General features: G+C 58.7%; 1 long non-coding RNA gene across 2 annotated transcripts; it reads left to right on the top strand.

The window, feature by feature from the left end:
• Positions 1 to 4,035: 4,035 nt before the first annotated feature.
• Positions 4,036 to 13,233, top strand: LOC102395244. 2 transcript variants are annotated; one of them, XR_006545192.2, is made up of 4 exons: positions 4,036 to 4,279; positions 4,740 to 4,980; positions 5,061 to 5,217; positions 5,326 to 10,169. It is a non-coding gene; the product is annotated as an uncharacterized LOC102395244 (long non-coding RNA). The 2 variants fall into 2 exon arrangements; XR_006545191.2 differs by lacking the exon at positions 5,326 to 10,169 and adding an exon at positions 12,289 to 13,233 and having other exon boundaries at positions 4,040 to 4,279.
• Positions 13,234 to 16,741: the final 3,508 nt, after the last annotated feature.

Genomic DNA, 16,741 nt, shown 5'->3' on the forward strand with positions numbered 1-16,741 from the left:
TCCCCAGACTCACCATCCCCGTCACCCAGCCCCTCCTGCTGACGCACAAAGGTGTGGGCGCCTGCTTCCCCTGCCCCTCCACTCGGGGCTCCACCTGCCGCGGGACCCGGGAGCCTTACCCCTGTCTCGAGGGACCTTTGTCTTTAATGCCGCCACGGCCCCCACTGCCACAATCACGGCCTCGCATTCTGTCACCAGAACCACTTGGATCCTAAAATGAAGCCACGTAACTTCAGTGGTTTATCAAAACAAACATTAGCTGTGCTCTTGCCGGAAGAATGAAGACTTACTTTGGCACCAGTGAATTTCAGGGGGACCATATATGTATCTTCTGTTTCACTTCCAGGCAGTAAGTTTTCCTCTAGAAAACTACTCACTTTGTCACAAACAGGACGACGACTGGGGAGAAGCTATGGTGGTGGAGCCGGATGCTCAGTCCCCACAGCAGCCTTGCCTTCTCAAAGGCGTGTCCCCTCAGGCCGAGGTTTCTCTGGGGCACGTGAGCTCTCCCTGAACCCTGGGGAGTGAATTTGAAGAAATTAAGAAGCAAATATATGGTTGCATCATATTTATCAAAAAAAATTTTAATGTGTTTTTAATTCTAAGTGAAAATCACTCAGTCGTGTCCAACTCTTTGTGACCCCATGGACTATACAATCCGTGGAATTCTCCAGGTCAGAACACTGGAGTGGGTAGCTGGTCCGTTCTCCAGGGGATCTTCCCAACACCGAGATCAAACCCAGTCTCCTACATTGCAGGTGGAATCTTTACCAGCTGAGCCATGAGGGAAGCCCAAGAATACAGGAGTGGGTATCCTATCCTTTCTCCAGTGGATCTTCCTGGCCCAGGAATCGAACCGGGGTCTCCTGCATTGCAGGCAGATTCTTTACCAACTGAGGTATCAGGGAAGCCCCAATTCTAATTCTAAGGATCTTGGCGAAGTCTCAAAGAATTCAGAGAGATCCAGGTGGGGAGAGGTCCCTAGGGAAGGGGTGATCAGTTTTCTCCTGGAAGCACTGGCCTGGCTGAAAGCCATGGGTCTAGCCCTTGACCCACTGAGCTCGGGCCAGAGCTGCTCACAGGCCCCACGAGGAGGATTGAGCCCCATCTTGTACCCAGAATGCTCTGTGACCTCGGTCCTGATGAAGCACGCAGCCTGAGGAGGGGAAGCCTCGGGTCAGAACCTGGAGGGTGGAGTCGAGGCCTGTGGACAGCAGAACCCGGTCGCCCAATCTGCCTCTCAGGTAATCAGCAAGGACCCAGTGTCCAGAGATGGCTGGCCTGGGTCGTGTGGGGCTGGGCAGCCCCGATGCCAGACTCAGCCCAGTCCCCAGCCCCCACCCCCGCTTCACATTTCCCACAAAATGGGGGCCTGGCCCATCACAGAGGATGCTGTGTGTGGGGTCCTGGTTACCCCACACACAGAGGGCAAGGTTATTTAAAATTTAAATAAATTTTAAAATTTATTTAAAATACGCTAACCGTGCTCCCATACAGTTAGCGGTGTGGTCATCGATGCACTTGTCCTTGGGGAGGTGGACTGAGAAACAGAGGCAGGTGTCCGTGAAGGTGGACAGTGCAGGCTGGAAGGCAGCTGTTAAGCGGGGATACTTGGCAAGAATACCTGTCCATCAAGCCTGCTTAGAGTAGACCACCAGGGAGATAGGGCTTTGCTTCCTGGAGGGTTGGAGGAGCAGAAAGTCCTCCGTTTTCACCCCATATGGGTGTGAGTGTTGGGGGAGGGGCCGTCTCAGATTGGCGGTAACCTTGCCCTCTTGGCAGGTGGGGCTGCCGTGGAGCCCAGCGCCAGGGTGTCCCCTCCCTGCAGCCCCCAAACCTCTCCCTGCTCCCTCTTGGCCCCCACCCGCCACACTGCAAGTCACCCCGCCACCCCCAGGGAGAGGGGATCCCTAAGGAGGGATTATTACACCTCAACTGGCCACTCTTGGGTCACTTTTGTTATATCCCTGTGCCTTTGGGTTCTAGGTGTTTTCATGTAAGAATTTTCACTGAAGCCATTTCACTGCACAACTAATTGGCTGTAAGACAATTTTGCTGTAAAAAAATAATGAAAATAAACGAGGTATATTAAAAAGGACATAATGAAACATGAAAAATTAACAATAAAATGCTTAAAAGATTTTATTGTAAAAAATGAAACTACCAAACCATATCTGAACACATTTAAAATACATGTGCTCTAAGTCTACATCTCCACTGCCGCCCTGCAAATGAGAACAGCCCTGTGGACCCAGTGGCGGGGAGGGTGGGACGAACTGAGAGAGTAGCGTGCAAATGCATGCATCACCACGTGTAAAACAGATTGCAGGTGGGCATTTGCTGTGTGATGCAGGGAGCTCAACCCCACGCTCTGTGACAACCTAGAGAGGTGGGATGGGGTGGGAGGTGGGAGGGAGGTTCACGAGGGAGGGGACATGTGTACACCTGTGGCTGGTTCACGCTGCTGTCCAGCAGAAACCAGCACGATATTGTAAAGCAAATATCCTCCAATAAAAAGGAAAAAAAAAGTGCTACACCCGTATGATGGAGTATTATTTGGCAATAAAAAGAAAAAGATGTGTGTGGATTCATGGTTACGGTTTTATTTGAGTATATCTTACAGAAAGTGGTGATACTTCCCTTCTCAAAGTCTGTTATTGAGGATTTAGGATCTAATGGTGGAGGTAAGTTCTTTACAATATGAAAAAAATCCACTGAAGTCTCCAGATTTCCCTGGAAGTGAGATAAGGGATGCTGCTACTTCTTGCGAATGTGTAGAATATATGCTACTGGTGATGTGTATTTGGGCTGCATTGATATGTTCCTTCGTACACCCAGTCCTCATAATTTACCAAATCAGTTGAGCCAGGTTTGTGCCAAATACGGACATTCTGTCTGTGTCACATTCTCCACCATCAAATAGGAAAAACTTTTCACCATTTTCAAGAAACATCAAGAATCATGTCACCATTAATTTTGGGGAGCAGGAAGCACTTGGTTCTTCTCTTGCCTCCCACTTCTAACACTGTATGATGAATTTGGTAAAACGGCGTGAGGACGTGCCTTGTACCTAAGATTAGCTGAAGAATCAATCATTCCTGCTCTTGAAGACAGCGGTGAATCCCTCACCGCTGCGTTCACATCTGCGTGGCTTGGGAAGCTTTTGCTTGTGTCCGATGGGAGGGGTGGCTGTGTCAGGGTGATTTGCTGACTGACCTGGGCTCGCTCTCCAGTACGATGGGTGTAGGATGCAGCCTGGCTGTGCAGCGTTGAAACCACACTGTTTGCCTTTCAGGACAAAACTCCTTCTGGCTGATTAGCTGTGGGGGGAGGACTGCAGGCGGCCTCTCTGGCAGGGCCCCTGTCCTGCGCTGCGTGCTGCCTCCCAGGGGTCGGGCACCCTCACAGGCTCAGGGCACTGCCCACAGGGAGCGTGGCCTGTGCCAGAGGCACGGACCGCCGCCTGTGCCCAGCTGCCGGGCTTCCCCGGCGACTCCTGTGGTGGCGGAGCGATTTCTCTGCAGCCTACATTCTGCCCCCTCAGGAAACTGGTGGTGGATCCATCAGGGTCTTGGCTGGCTTGGCAAAAAGAGAGGAAGGAAAGAGGGGCCCAAAGCCAACTGCCCGGGGCCCCTCTGGGGGCCTGGGGTGCCCTCCGACCGGAGCCGGGCCCCCCGCTTCACAGTCAGCAGGTGCCCTGCGGCTGCAGGGAGCTCACTCTGCCCGTTTCCCATTGCACACATTGCTTTTAAGATTCCTGAGCTGAGGGCGGGCTTCTCTGCCAGGGTGTCGTGTTCACAGGTCAGCCTTGGGGTCACATCGTTCCACGTTGGACACAGTGGTCCTCGAGTGACCCTGCGCTCATGGGGACAAATGTAACTGGTGTGAGGAATAAGTGAAACACGTATAAGAAAAGACTGGAAAATGCACTAATTTTTTTCCTTCCGAATATAAGAAACACTGAAAAGAAGAGGTCTTCGTGCGAGGCAGTTCTCCCCCTTGTCATTTCTCTGGCTTGTCTGAGTGTGGGAGTGGAATGGATCTGTACAAAGCAGAGGATGAATTGGCTTCTTTAACCAGAACCAGAGGCAGCGCACCTGGCCGGGCGCCCGAAGCATCACCAGGCTCCTCTGAAAGGCCTGCCCCTCCGGATTTCCAGCAAGTTCATCACCATGACGTGGACACTGCACTAGCCACTGGCCCTGCTTGCTGTCCACCCAGCTCGGTGCTGGATCAGCAGGACCACCTTGTGTACCAGAGAGTGACTCAGGACAGCTCTGTAAGTCTCTGTGCATCTACTGTCTAGTATGGTGGGGGAGGCAGGCGCACATGGCCAGAGGGACCAGGGGCGGGCGCAGGGCCAGCGAGGCCACCCGGGCAGGGCCAGGAGGACAGAGAGTGACGGGGATGCCAGGCAGCCCAGCAGGACCAGGGGGACGGAGAGCAATGGTGACGCCAGGGCCAGTCCGAGCAGGAGAGGAGGAGACGTGCTGGGGCTGAGGGCTGCAGGAGGGGCCGCCCAGTGTGTGTGGCAGGCAGCGGTGGGTGGGAGGGCTCGGAGGTGGTGGCCCCAGGCTGTGCCCCCCTTTCCCGAGCAGCCCGTCCTGCCAGCCCCACTCCTCGGGCACGTGCCCCTTTCTGCCCTGCGCTGGCGCAGCAGCCCAGCCTCCCGCTCCGCTCTGCCGCGGCGCTTCCCTCCCCTAGCACCCAGAGGTTGTAGAATCAGCCTCTCATCTCAGGGCCGTCCTGAACCGCAGCGAAGAGAACCACACACATGCAGACTGGGTGCCTTTGCTTCACACGCTGGCCAGCCGTCCAGACGAACGAGGTGCATCGCGTTCTCTTCCCAACTGGACACGGAGGAGGGGAGGGAAGTGTTTGTGGCAGAGAGAAGTGCCCCGAGGCTCCCTGACCTGCAAAGCTCCCGAAGAGCGCAAGCTGTCTGCTAGGTGCTGCCAGGAGGTTGGGTCTGCGTTTCGAGTGAGTCATCTGAAATTCAGAACTTCCCTGTAAATGTTTTATAATTCATTTCATTACATAGCTTTTTCCTTGTGTTAAAGGCATTTACATCACATGCAGTGGGAGCAGCAGAGAGCATGTAGGATACGGGGACGTGCTCTTTGTGGAGTTCGAGTGACCTTTCAAGAGACAGTGCAGCAAGGAGTGCAGCAAGGACAGGAGGTGGCGGGAAGGCCGGCCCTGACCCCACGGCCCGAGGTGAGGGGTGCAGACCCCTGGGGAGAGTGCGGGCTCCCCAGAGGGGCAGGCTGGGCTCCAGGCGGGGCGTGTCATGTGAAGTACCCGGGGCTTGCCTGTGGCCTGCAGCTGGGACGGAGGAGCACATCGATGGAGCACTAACCGAGAAAAGAGGGCCAACAGCTGGAGGCCACAGCCCAGGACCCTGCCCCGCTCCTTGAGCCTGCAGTCACCCCACAGCACACACCCATGAGCCCAGAGGGCACCTGGGGTCACTGCAGGCAAACCTGCCCAAGGGGACAGGCCGAACTGCAGGGGCCTGGGGGCTGGTCATCCGGCTCCCAGGTGGCATCCTTCCCACCCCCCCCAAACCCTGTCAGCACAGAGAACGGGTGAGTCAGGGGTGCCAGGGACCCAAGGGAGCCCCGTGTGCAGGGGTGCAGAAGACAATGTCCACAGACGCCACGCCGGGGCGTCACGGGGCCTGGAACCTGCAGAGCTGGGAGAAACGACGTTATCCCTCATCTGCAGATAAGGAAACAGGCTCTCAGAGTCTGGGTGCAGATCAAGGCAAGTCTGCAACTGGACACAAGACAGGACCCTACTCACCCCTCCTGTGACCCAGGGGCGGACAGCACCCGCAGCATCACAGGCTTCTCTGTCATTGTCTGTGAGGGAGCGAGTGAAGTGAGCCGAGGGCTTAGCGAGCGCTGAGGATGGGGACGCTGCCCTGAGAGCTCTTTGCAGGACTGGCAGAGGCGAGGCGCGGGGCGGCGCGGAGCCGTGGGGGGCTCAGCTAAAGGCAGCGCCACGCTCACTGTGGGGCAGCCCCTGCCAGCCCTGAGCTTGCTGAGGTCCATCGTTTGTTTTCTCAGCTGCGTGACAGACTACGTTTAGCAGCTCTGTTCTGTGCAGCGAGCTTTAGACAGAAATAAACAGGATGGACACGGAGAGGACACAGTATTTAACTGTGGGTCACAGAGCCTGTTATGGGTCGCTGATAGACTGGACCACAAAATAAGGATTGGAACTCAGTGCAGAGACGATGGGCTGGACCTCAGAGCTGATATTCCCAAGGCTGAGCACAGAGTCACTTGTTCAGGGAATGGCCCCTGGGTCTCAGGACCCACGCTCCCTCCTGGGGCTGCAGAGATGCTGATGTTTGAGCTCTGTTGTCAAGAAACAAGCAGGCTTTCTCGGCTAGAGGCGGCAGGGTAAAGCTCTCGGGAGGAGAGAGTGGGCGGGGTGACCCAGAAGGCCCAGGACGTGCGTCTGGGGATGGGGAGCTGGCCGTGCCCCTGTTTGTGGCATAAATGTGCCTTGAACATGCCCAGGTGCCAGGCGACGGCTCCATGGGGAGCTGCCACTTACAGGAGGCGTCTCGTTTGCAGAGAGTGGGGTGTGCGTGTGCCGATGGCTGTGGAAGGAAGGGGCAGAGTAACAGGGCAATTTGAGGAGGTAACAGCAGGGACGGCACTGATGTCTCACAGAGCTGGGCGTCCAGGAGGGCGTGTCCGGGTTCCCCAGGTGGTTCCTGTTCCAGCCCCTAAAGCCCTGAGTCCTGGGACGGCCCGGATGGGTGGGCAGCTAGCAGAGAAGGCTTCTCGGAGGAGGTGGCCGCCACCCCTAAATGTCATGGGGGCCGTGGGCCAGCTCCCCAAGGCTCGGGGCAGTTTAAAGAGGCTGCGCTGTGAGCAGGAAGGCTGCAGGAGTGCCCTCCATGCCGCCCCATGAAGTCTCGCCCCCGTCCATGCCCCAGCCCCACCCTGGGCATCAGGACAGCAGCGGGCAGCTGGGGGCCTCTGGGATGTGGTGGGGCTGTGGCTGTGCCCGGCCCCCTCCCTGGAGCAGCAGCCCCTCCACCTGCCCCGCTGGAGGGCCCCCTCACGCCTCCCTACTCCCTTCCAGCCCCAGCTCCTGACGCCCTGGGCACTGCCCTCTGTTTTCCCCACGGGCGACAGGGTCCCGTGGACGGCACTCCTGGCAGGCCAACGCTGTCCCCACTTACGGGCCACACAGCTGCCCCACCTCCCCCAACGCTGTCCATACTGGGTTGCGGGGCTCCATAAGGATGGGCCTGGAGCCTGACAGGACCCGGGACCCGTTTTCATCACCACCGAAACCCAGAGGCCTTCATGCCCCTCCTGGTCCCATAGGTCCCAGGTCCCAAAGCCCCTGAGCCGCCCAGAGGTGCCCTCCCTCGGGACGGGATGGAAGAACAGGCTGACTGCCGGGAGGCCAAGCACTGCCTAAGCTTGGGGCTCCAGAGAAGCTTCTAGAAAACAGTTCCAGCCCTGGAAGCTCTCAAGATAGACTCAAGCTGCCAGAATTCAGCCACTGGAGTGGACTGTCCATCCCGGCAAGAGCTGTGGAGAGGGCCAGGGCTGCGATCAGAGGTCGGGGTCAGGGGGCCCCCAGGTCGATGCATCAGCTCTGAGCATTCCCGGCCCGGATGGGCTCTCTGCTGCCCCAGGACTGAGCAGGCTCTGTGCCCTTGTTAACTGGAGACAGTGGCTAAGCCGCTGCCCGCTTCCTGCATTCTGGACTTGAGAGAAGCCCCAGCACCTTCAGAGAGGCCTCAGGACCTTTAGAGAGGCCCCAGGACCTTTAGAGAGGCCCTAGCACCTTCAGAGAGGCCCCAGCACCTTCAGAGAGGCCTCACCTTTAGAGAGGCCCCAGGACCTTTAGAGAGGCCCCAGCACCTTCAGAGAGGCCTCAGGACCTTTAGAGAGGCCCCAGGACCTTTAGAGAGGCCCTAGCACCTTCAGAGAGGCCCCAGCACCTTCAGAGAGGCCTCACCTTTAGAGAGGCCCCAGGACCTTTAGAGAGGCCCCAGCACCTTCAGAGAGGTCTCAGGACCTTTAGAGAGGACCCAGGACATTTACAGAGGCCCCAGGATCTTCAGAGAGGCCCCAGCACCTTCAGAGAGGCCTCAGGACCTTTAGAGAGGACCCAGCACCTTCAGAGAGGCCCCAGGATTTTTAGAGAGGCCCCAGCATCTTTAGAGAGGCCCCAGCACCTTCAGAGAGGCTCCAGTACCTTCAGAGAGGCTCCAGGACCTTCAGAGAGGCTCCATGCCTTTAGAGAGGCCCCAGCACCTTCAGAGAGGCCCCAGGACCTTTAGAGAGGCCCCAGGACCTTTAGAGAGGGCCCAGCACCTTCAGAGAGGCCTGAGTGCCTTTAGAGACGCCCCAGTGCCTTCAGAGAGGCCTGAGTGCCTTTAGAGAAGCCCCAGGACCTTTAGAGAGGCCCCAGGACCTTTAGAGAGGCCCCAGCACCTTCAGAGAGGCCCCAGGACCTTTAGAGAGGCCCCAGGACCTTTAGAGAGGGCCCAGCACCTTCAGAGAGGCCCCAGCACCTTCAGAGAGGCCCGAGTGCCTTTAGAGAAGCCCCAGTGCCTTCAGAGAGGCCTGAGTGCCTTTAGAGAAGCCCCAGGACCTTTAGAGAGGCACAGCGCCTTTAGAGAGGCTCCACACCTGTGATGCTTGCTAGAGACTCGGATGTGGACAGCGTGTCACGATTCCCGACAGGCGCTGCCCAGGGTAGGGTTTGAGGGTCCCACACGGGGGCAAGTGGGGGACAGGCCCTGGGCCCCAGTGTCTGGCCTGCACACGGCACAGAAGCGCACATGACAGGAGCTGAGCTGGGAGATGGGTCAGAACATGCGTGGTGTGGGCCATGTTCCTTGTCCTTCCCTACGCGAAGCCAGCAGGTCTGCCAGGCACGACAGGTTTCCATGGAAACCACTTGGTCCGCTGGGCCGTCTCAGTGCTGCTGCCATGGAAGCATGTTGTCCTCTGGGTGATGGGCCTCATTACGAGCGGGGGAGACCGTGGGCTTCCAGCTCACGTCCGCGCCCGCGGCCCACCCCCTCCTGGAGGCTGTCTCTGAGCTGCTTACCCCTGCGTCACCAGGCCTGGTGTCGGGCGCTTTACAGAGAGGAGGAAAGATGCTGTAAGCTGTCAAGTGCCTGGTGCGAACAGGTCAGCAAGAAGGAGCCGGTGGTCATTATGGAATCAGAGGCTGGGGGCGGGGAGAGAGCCGCCAGGGAGGGGCCCGTAACCACCGCCTACTGCCCACCACCCGCCAACCAGGGTACGGAGGAGGCCCGGGCCCCCAGAGCCCCACGCAGACCTGCCTTTGGCGTGGTCCCCCGTCTCCTGGCCCTGTTCCCCATCCACGCCCCCCAACACCACACACAGTGCACACACCACACACATTGCACACAGCACACACATGTACACACACATGCACACACGCGCACGCATGTACATACACCACACATACCCGACCCACATCATGTACACACGTGTACACACACATGTACACATACCTGACCCCCATCATACAGACACACATCACATCCAACATGCACACCACGTAGACACCCCCACGTCTGCACACACATCGCAGACACAGAGCCCACAGTTTCAGACAGGACAGGACACGCTGACCATCCCTGTGAACCAGCTTCACAGGAAGCGCCCTGGGGGTGGTGATGAGTGGAACACAGTCCTTACCGGTCACACAGGGCACCTACCCAAGTGGCCTCACATAGCTTTCATGTAATTTCAAGAAGAGCTTATTTGTTAATCGAGTTTCCAAAGAACCACAACCAGCAACCAAACAGCAGTCTCCTGAGCATCCGCAGGTGTCCCCCCAACCCCGCCCTCTTTTAACCCCGGGGGGCTGTGGGCCCCTTGCACCTTCCTAGTCGGACCATTTAAGGGCACAGGGGAGCAGGGTCCAGCCAGCTAAGTGTTGGTGTCAGCCAGGAAATGTCAAAAATATGAGAGGAAAAACTAGAGAGTGAAAAATGGAATGTGAGGGCTGAGATGATGGAAGGATGGGAACTGCCTCCAGGGAGAGGAGCAGGTCTCCTTCATCAACATCAGTCTCAGATGTGTACTAGCGTGTGTGCACTAATGCGTGTGTGCTAACGTGCGGGTGTGCACAGTGGGAAGGTGTGCAGTGGGCGGGTGTTCACCTGTTTGCGGGTGTGCACAGTGTGTGGGTGTGCACAGTGGGAGGGTGTGCAGTGGGCGGGTGTTCACCTGTTTGCGGGTGTGCACAGTGGGAGGGTGTGTACAGTGGGTGGGTGTGCAGTGGGCGGGTGTTCACCTGTTTGCGGGTGTGCACAGTGGGCGGGTGTGTACAGTGGGCGGGTGTGCAGTGGGCAGGTGTTCACCTGTTTGCGGGTGTGCACAGTGGGCGGGTGTGCACAGTGGGTGGGTGTGCAGTGGGCGGGTGTTCACCTGTTTGCGGGTGTGCACAGTGGGCAGGTGTGCACAGTGTGTGGGGTGCACCCATGTGCAGACGTGCACCCGTGGGCTCTGCGAGCATGTGCCCCTCAGCCTGCCCCCAGGCCCTGGCATCCCCCTCCCAAGCCCCTGCCCCTGACTGGTCCCTCCCTGCCCCCTGGGCCCTGACCCCCGTCACTGACCTCACCCCCAGCCCCACAGGTCCCCTGTGACCCCGTCCTGTTGGGAGGGGTTGGCCCACAGTGTGAGCGTCTCCTAGACCCTGGACATCACACGCCAGCCGGGGGGACCCCTGTGAGTGTGGATGCAGGAGCCCCTGGGCCTGGGCAAGGAGGTCCTCCACCCCATGGATCCTTGGGTGAGAGAGGAAGAAACGGGAGATAAGCTAAGAGTGATAAAAGCCCTTCCATTTAGGAAGAGACGTCAGCGTTCTTAGGCTCTTCAGATGCCCATCACCCTGCCCAACCTGCCTCTGGGTTCCACCAGGCCCTGAGAACAGTGCCCTCAGCCCTGCCCTGACCCCGGGCCCTAGACCCAGACTCCCGCCAGGAGCCCCCAGGCGGGGAGCGAGCAGCCTCGTGAAGCATCGTCCCCACACCCTTCCCTCCAAACCCTCAGCCACACGATAGGGAAAGGCCTGGCCGTGCACATGGGGGCCCGGAGCTTGGCGGGTCTCCCTCTGGATTGGGCACAGGAGAGGAGGAATGGAGAGGCCACAGGGGCAGGATGGGCGCAGGGAGCGTGGAGGGCGCCTGCTCCTGACTCAGACCCCAAGGGAGAGCAGGGGGTGAAGGGACCGGACTCTCAGCTGTGAGGACGCCTCCTGTCCTGAGGATGGTGAGGAGGGCCGGGGACAGGCCCCGCTGGGGTTGAGCTTACAGGGGCCGGAGCCCCGTACCCCTTCTGTAGACACCTCACTCCTGGACAGACTCAGAGCCTGGTCCACATGATGCCCTGGCCAGAGGAGCCCTGTGTTCTCAGTCAGGCTCTGGCAGGCACAGCAGGATGAGGGCCATCAGGGAGAGAAGACAGGCCCCCGTGACGGGGAGGATGGGCCCCAGTGATGGTGAAGATGGGTCCCAGTGATGGGGAGGACAGGCCCCAGTGACAGGAGGACGGGCCCCCAGTGACAGCAGGGAGGACGGGCCCCCAGTGACGGGGAGGACGGGCCTCCAGTGATGGGGGAGGAAGGGCCCCAATGACGGGGAGGACGGGCCCCCAGTGACGGGAGGACGGGGCCCCAGTGACAGCGGGGAGGACGGGCCCCCAGTGACAGGGGAGGATGGGCCCCAGTGACAGTGGGGAGGACGGGCCCCAGTGACGGGGAGGACGGGCCCCAGTGACAGTGGGGAGGACGGGCCCCAGTGACGGGAGGACGGGGCCCCAGTGACAGCGGGGAGGATGGGCCCCCAGTGACAGGGGAGGATGGGCCCCAGTGACAGTGGGGAGGACGGGCCCCAGTGACGGGGAGGACGGGCCCCAGTGACAGTGGGGAGGACGGGCCCCAGTGACGGGGAGGACGGGCCCCAGTGACAGTGGGGAGGATGGGCCCCAGTGACGAGGAGGACGGGCCCCAGTGACGGGGAGGACAGGCCCCCAGTGACAGAGGGGAGGACGGACCCCAGTGACGGGGTGGATGGGCCCCAGTGACTGGACGGCCTGCACAGGAAGGACCTGGGAGCAGAGCTCAGGGCAGCGATGCTGGTGAGGGTCGGCGGGACTGGGAGCGGGCCCCACATGCCCTCAGGGGTCCAGCTTTCCTGTTCTCCTGGGGCAGACCTGCCCCATCCTCCCCGGACGCCACAGCGGAGTCCTCCCCCACCCTCCACAGCTCACAGCTCCATCAGAACCATCATGCCCTCGAGAAGACCGACTTGGTGAAGCGATCTTTCCAAGGTGGCGGGGGGACATGGAGCCACCCCGCCCTTCCAGGCATGGAGCAGCCGCGGAAGCGCCTCCAGGGTAGGGCACACACAGGGTCCTCTCCTCTCATCCCAGCTTGGTTCTCCAGGAGTGGGCATCTCCTCGGGGACGCTGGTGACGTCTGGAGGCAGTTTCGATCATCAGAGCCTGGGGGTCTGGGGCTCCTGCTCCCAGGACTCCTGGAGGCAGTGTGGGTGCTGCTAAGTGCTCAGAGTGGCCCACGCTCAGCTCCAGAGGCCTCGGGGTGAGAAGCCCCCAGCACAGTGAAGCGTGCCCTCCCGGCCGGCGCGTCTCCACCGGGGCAGCCCCTTCAGGCTTTCTGCTCCCCAGGGGCTGGTCCGTCCCTCCAGGAACCTTCCTGGGTGGGGGGCAGGCATGCGGGGACAAGGCTCACCCACAGATGCACTCCTGTGCTCACTCGCCTGCCACCCAGCCCAGAGGCAGCACCCACGACCGTTCACTACCAACCAGCAGCGTTGGGGGTCCCCTGGTGGGCCACTCCACACTTTCTAGAACAGACAGGATGGTGGGGCACTTCCCATCATGGGTACAGCCCCCGAACTGCCCAGGGACCCTCCTTGTCTGGCCAGCAACCTCCTCACTCTTCCTTTCTGAGAAGACAAGACATCAATCACTCCCCAGAGCCTCCCTCAGAAAATGAGTGAAGGACGCCGGGCTGGGCTGAGTGACAGAGGACGGCGCGGTGCTGACATGCGACAAAGCCTCGCCAGCACCGTGACGGCAGGTCCGTGCAGCCAGCAAACTGCCGGCAAGGGCAGACTGTCTCGGCGGGATTAATCACCCCCTGGAAAACAATTTCACACTAGAATAAACAGCAGAGTGAAGTAATAAATGCGTTGCATTGTCCAATTCTCAACCTGGGCCTTGATATAGATTAAAAACAAGTCAGTTATTCTCATCAATGACAGAAGCTCACCGTGCTTAGCAAAATAATATGAAGAGGTCTGGGTGGAGAGCGGCCGTCCTGGGATGACCCGTGTCTCCCGGGGAGGCCCCAGTTCCCTGGCCCGAGAGCGGAGTAAGCAGGGGGGCAGCGTTTCAGCTGCAAGGGCCTCATTGTAAAATACAGACGCAAAGCACAAGAATGCAGGTGCCTTTCAGGAAGCACCCGCCTCCCCAGGGACTCAGTCCTGCCCTGCTTCCCGAGAGGGCGCTCGCCCCGCACCGCAGAGGAAGACGCACCTGCCCCCAGGTCAGGGCCGGGCCGCTGTCTGTGTCTGCAGGACGTGAAACCTCCCGAGAGGCCTTGGGAAGATGTCGCCTGAATCCTAGACGTGTTCTCGTGCCTGTCAACCCGTGACGCAGACGGAACTACTTCACTTCTGCTGGTAGGGCTGACGCACTCTGGGTCTCTGGATCACTCAGGGCCGGGAGGTTTTGTGACAGAGGGAATGGCTTTGCTCAGACAAGGCCACGGTGCTCGCCAAGGAGAACGGTCACCTTGATGATGGCTGAACGCCCTGCGCCCAGTGACCATGGCCTCAGCGGTCTGCTCCCCCAGTCCACCTGTGTGATGCTGGGGGAGCGTGACTGCCCTCCCAAGCTGCTGCTCTGTGCCAGGCCTTGCCCACGCCCCTGCTTCCAGAGACACCCCAGCCCCGCGAGCCCCAGGCCCTGCCCCTGCAGACGGCCGGCCGCCCCCCGGCCTGTCAGCTGCCCATTGGTCCCTTTAGAGGGTCCTCACATTCAAGCCTCGGACCTCTCATTCATGGCCCTCGACAATGAAAGACCAGGAGATCAGCTCTGGCTGGTCCTGGGGGGCCCTGGGCACGGCCTCCTGGCCCATTGGGGTTCAGGGGAACAACCCTCCCCCTCCCAGTCTGCTGGCACCCTGACCACCTGTCTGTCCATGGGCACTCCTGGAGTCCCCCCCGCCCCCTACAAAAGGCCTCTCCCCTGCAGCCTGCACAGATGGGGATCCCCATCTCCTGGGCACAGCCCCTGCCCGAGCCCTCCCCATGGGGCTGGTGGTCCTGCTGCCTGGCCAGGCTGGCCCTCTGAGGCCGCCGCAGGGCCGGCCACAGCCTGTGGTCCCAGGACCCAGGGATAGGCAGTGACGGGGCCTCGGCCATGGCCTCTTGCTTTGGGGCGCGGCCGGACGGGGCCGGGGGGGACCCTGCTGGGGCCCCGTGCCCCCTGGTGGCCCTGTCACTCTGCAGCAGTTGGTCAGAAATGTGCCTGTGTGTCCGCGAGGTCACAAGTGCCATCAGGGGCGCCCCTTCTGGGGACAAAGGAGGCCATGGGCACCCACCTGACAGCCCTGAAGGCCTGCTCTGACCCTCCTGTCCCGGAGGGACTGTCCCCGACCTGGGCCTGGCTGCTCCCGCACGGCCCAGCCCGGTCACTCCCTAGCAGGGGCTGCCAGCTGGCTCACCCCTCCTGCAGGGCTGGGGGAGACTGGGGCCCCGACATCTTCAGGCACCATCAGCCTGCGATCTCCACTACGACAAGGGACCCCAATTCTTCGAAGCTAAGACATTTTTTTTTGTAGTTGTTTTTCTTCTTTTCCCCATTTTGGGAGCCAGGAATCTAAAAATTTGAACAGTGAAAAATAACTCCAGATAGGGAGAATTTAGAAACTCACCACAAGGAGATGCTCAGGCTCAGGAAAGCCTGAGGGAGCCTCGCACTTTCAGTTCTGGGTGATTCTGGGCGAAGACTCAGCCTCCGACCTTCAAAGAAGAAAGGAAGGAAGACCAAGGGGGGAGCTGACCTCCAGACTGACCACAGTGTAAGAGCCAAGCGTCCACTTTTCAGCAACAACAGCAGATCATCAGGGAAGCGTCCCATGCAAGGGAACACAAGAAACAGAGAGAAAGCGCCCCGAGGAAGCCTCACTGCTGGAGCCACCTGTGTGTTCTGTGTCCCTGGGCCTGGCCACTGTGCTGCGGCTTTCGGTTCTAGGGGCAAGTGAGTTGAGACGGTATTTACCTTTCTCTGTCTGACCTACTTCACTTATCCCTCAACTTATCCACGTTGTCACAAGTGGTCAGATCACATTCATTTTTTATTAGTGAGTAGTGTTCTGTTGTATATGTACTTGCCACACCCCTGAGTCCATTCAACCATCGATGGAAACTTGGGTCAATGCCATAACACGCTTATTGTAAATAACGCTTCAGTGAATGTGAAAGTGCCTGTCTTTTCAAATTACTGTTTTTGTTTTCTTCAGATATATTTACCCAGGAGTGGAATAGCTGGATCGCATGGGAGTTCTACTTTTAATTCTTAAAGGAACCTCCATCCTGTTTTCCATAGTGACTGCACTAAGTTACATTCCCATCAATAGTATCCGAGGGTTCCCTCCTCTCCAAGTCCTGCCCAACTTTGATTGTTTATATTCTTTTGGATGGCAGCTACTCTGACAGGCATGGGGTGACATCTCATTGTGGTTTTGATGTGCAGCTCCCTGGTTATTAGTGACGCTGATCATCTTTCATTGAGTTAGACAAGGCTGTGGTCCTAGTGTGATTAGAGTGACTAGTTTTCTGTGAGTATGGTTTCAGTGTGTCTGCCCTCTGATGCCCTCTTGCAACACCTACCGTCTTACTTGGGTTTCTCTTACCTTGGACGTGGGGTATCTCTTCACGGCTGCTCCTGCAAAGCGCAGCCACTGCTCTTTACTTTGGACGAGGGGTGTCTCCTCACCGTCGCCCCTCCTGGCCTTGAACGTGGAGTGGCTCCTCTAGGCCCTCCTGCACCCTCGCAGCCACCGCTCCTTGGACGTGGGGCTGCTCCTCCCGGCCACCGCCCCTGCCCTCGGGCGTGGGGTAGGTCCTCCTGGCCGCCACCCCTGGTTGACTCACTGGAAAAGACTCTGATGCTGGGAGGGATTGGGGGCAGAAGGAGAAGGGATGACAGAGGATGAGATGGCTGGATGGCATCACTGACTCGATGGATGTGAGTCTGAGTGAACGCTGGGAGTTGGTGATGGACAGGGAGGCCTGGCGTGCTGCGATTCATGGGGTCACAAAGAGTCGGACACGACTGAGTGACTGAACTGAACTGAACTGATCATCTTTTCATGTGTGTTGGCTGTCTGTAAGTTTTCTTCAGAAAAATGTCCGTTTGGCTCTTCTGCCATTATTTAAAATTTTTCACTGTTGTTTTGATGTTGACCTATATGAATTCTTTAAATGTTTTGGATATTAATCCCTTATCGTATATATCATTTGCAAATATCTTCTACATTTCGATAGGCTCCCTTTTCAATTTATTGATGGTTTCCTTTGCTGTGCAGAAGCTTTTCGTTTAGCACCTGATGTCCTAGACAGTTAGAGTGGGGACGAAGGTGAGAGACCGAATGAGGATGAAGGATGAGCCCAGGGTGCTCGAGCACA

This window comes from Bubalus bubalis, chromosome 16 (assembly GCF_019923935.1).
Source record: "Bubalus bubalis isolate 160015118507 breed Murrah chromosome 16, NDDB_SH_1, whole genome shotgun sequence".
Taxonomy (NCBI): domain Eukaryota; kingdom Metazoa; phylum Chordata; class Mammalia; order Artiodactyla; family Bovidae; genus Bubalus; species Bubalus bubalis.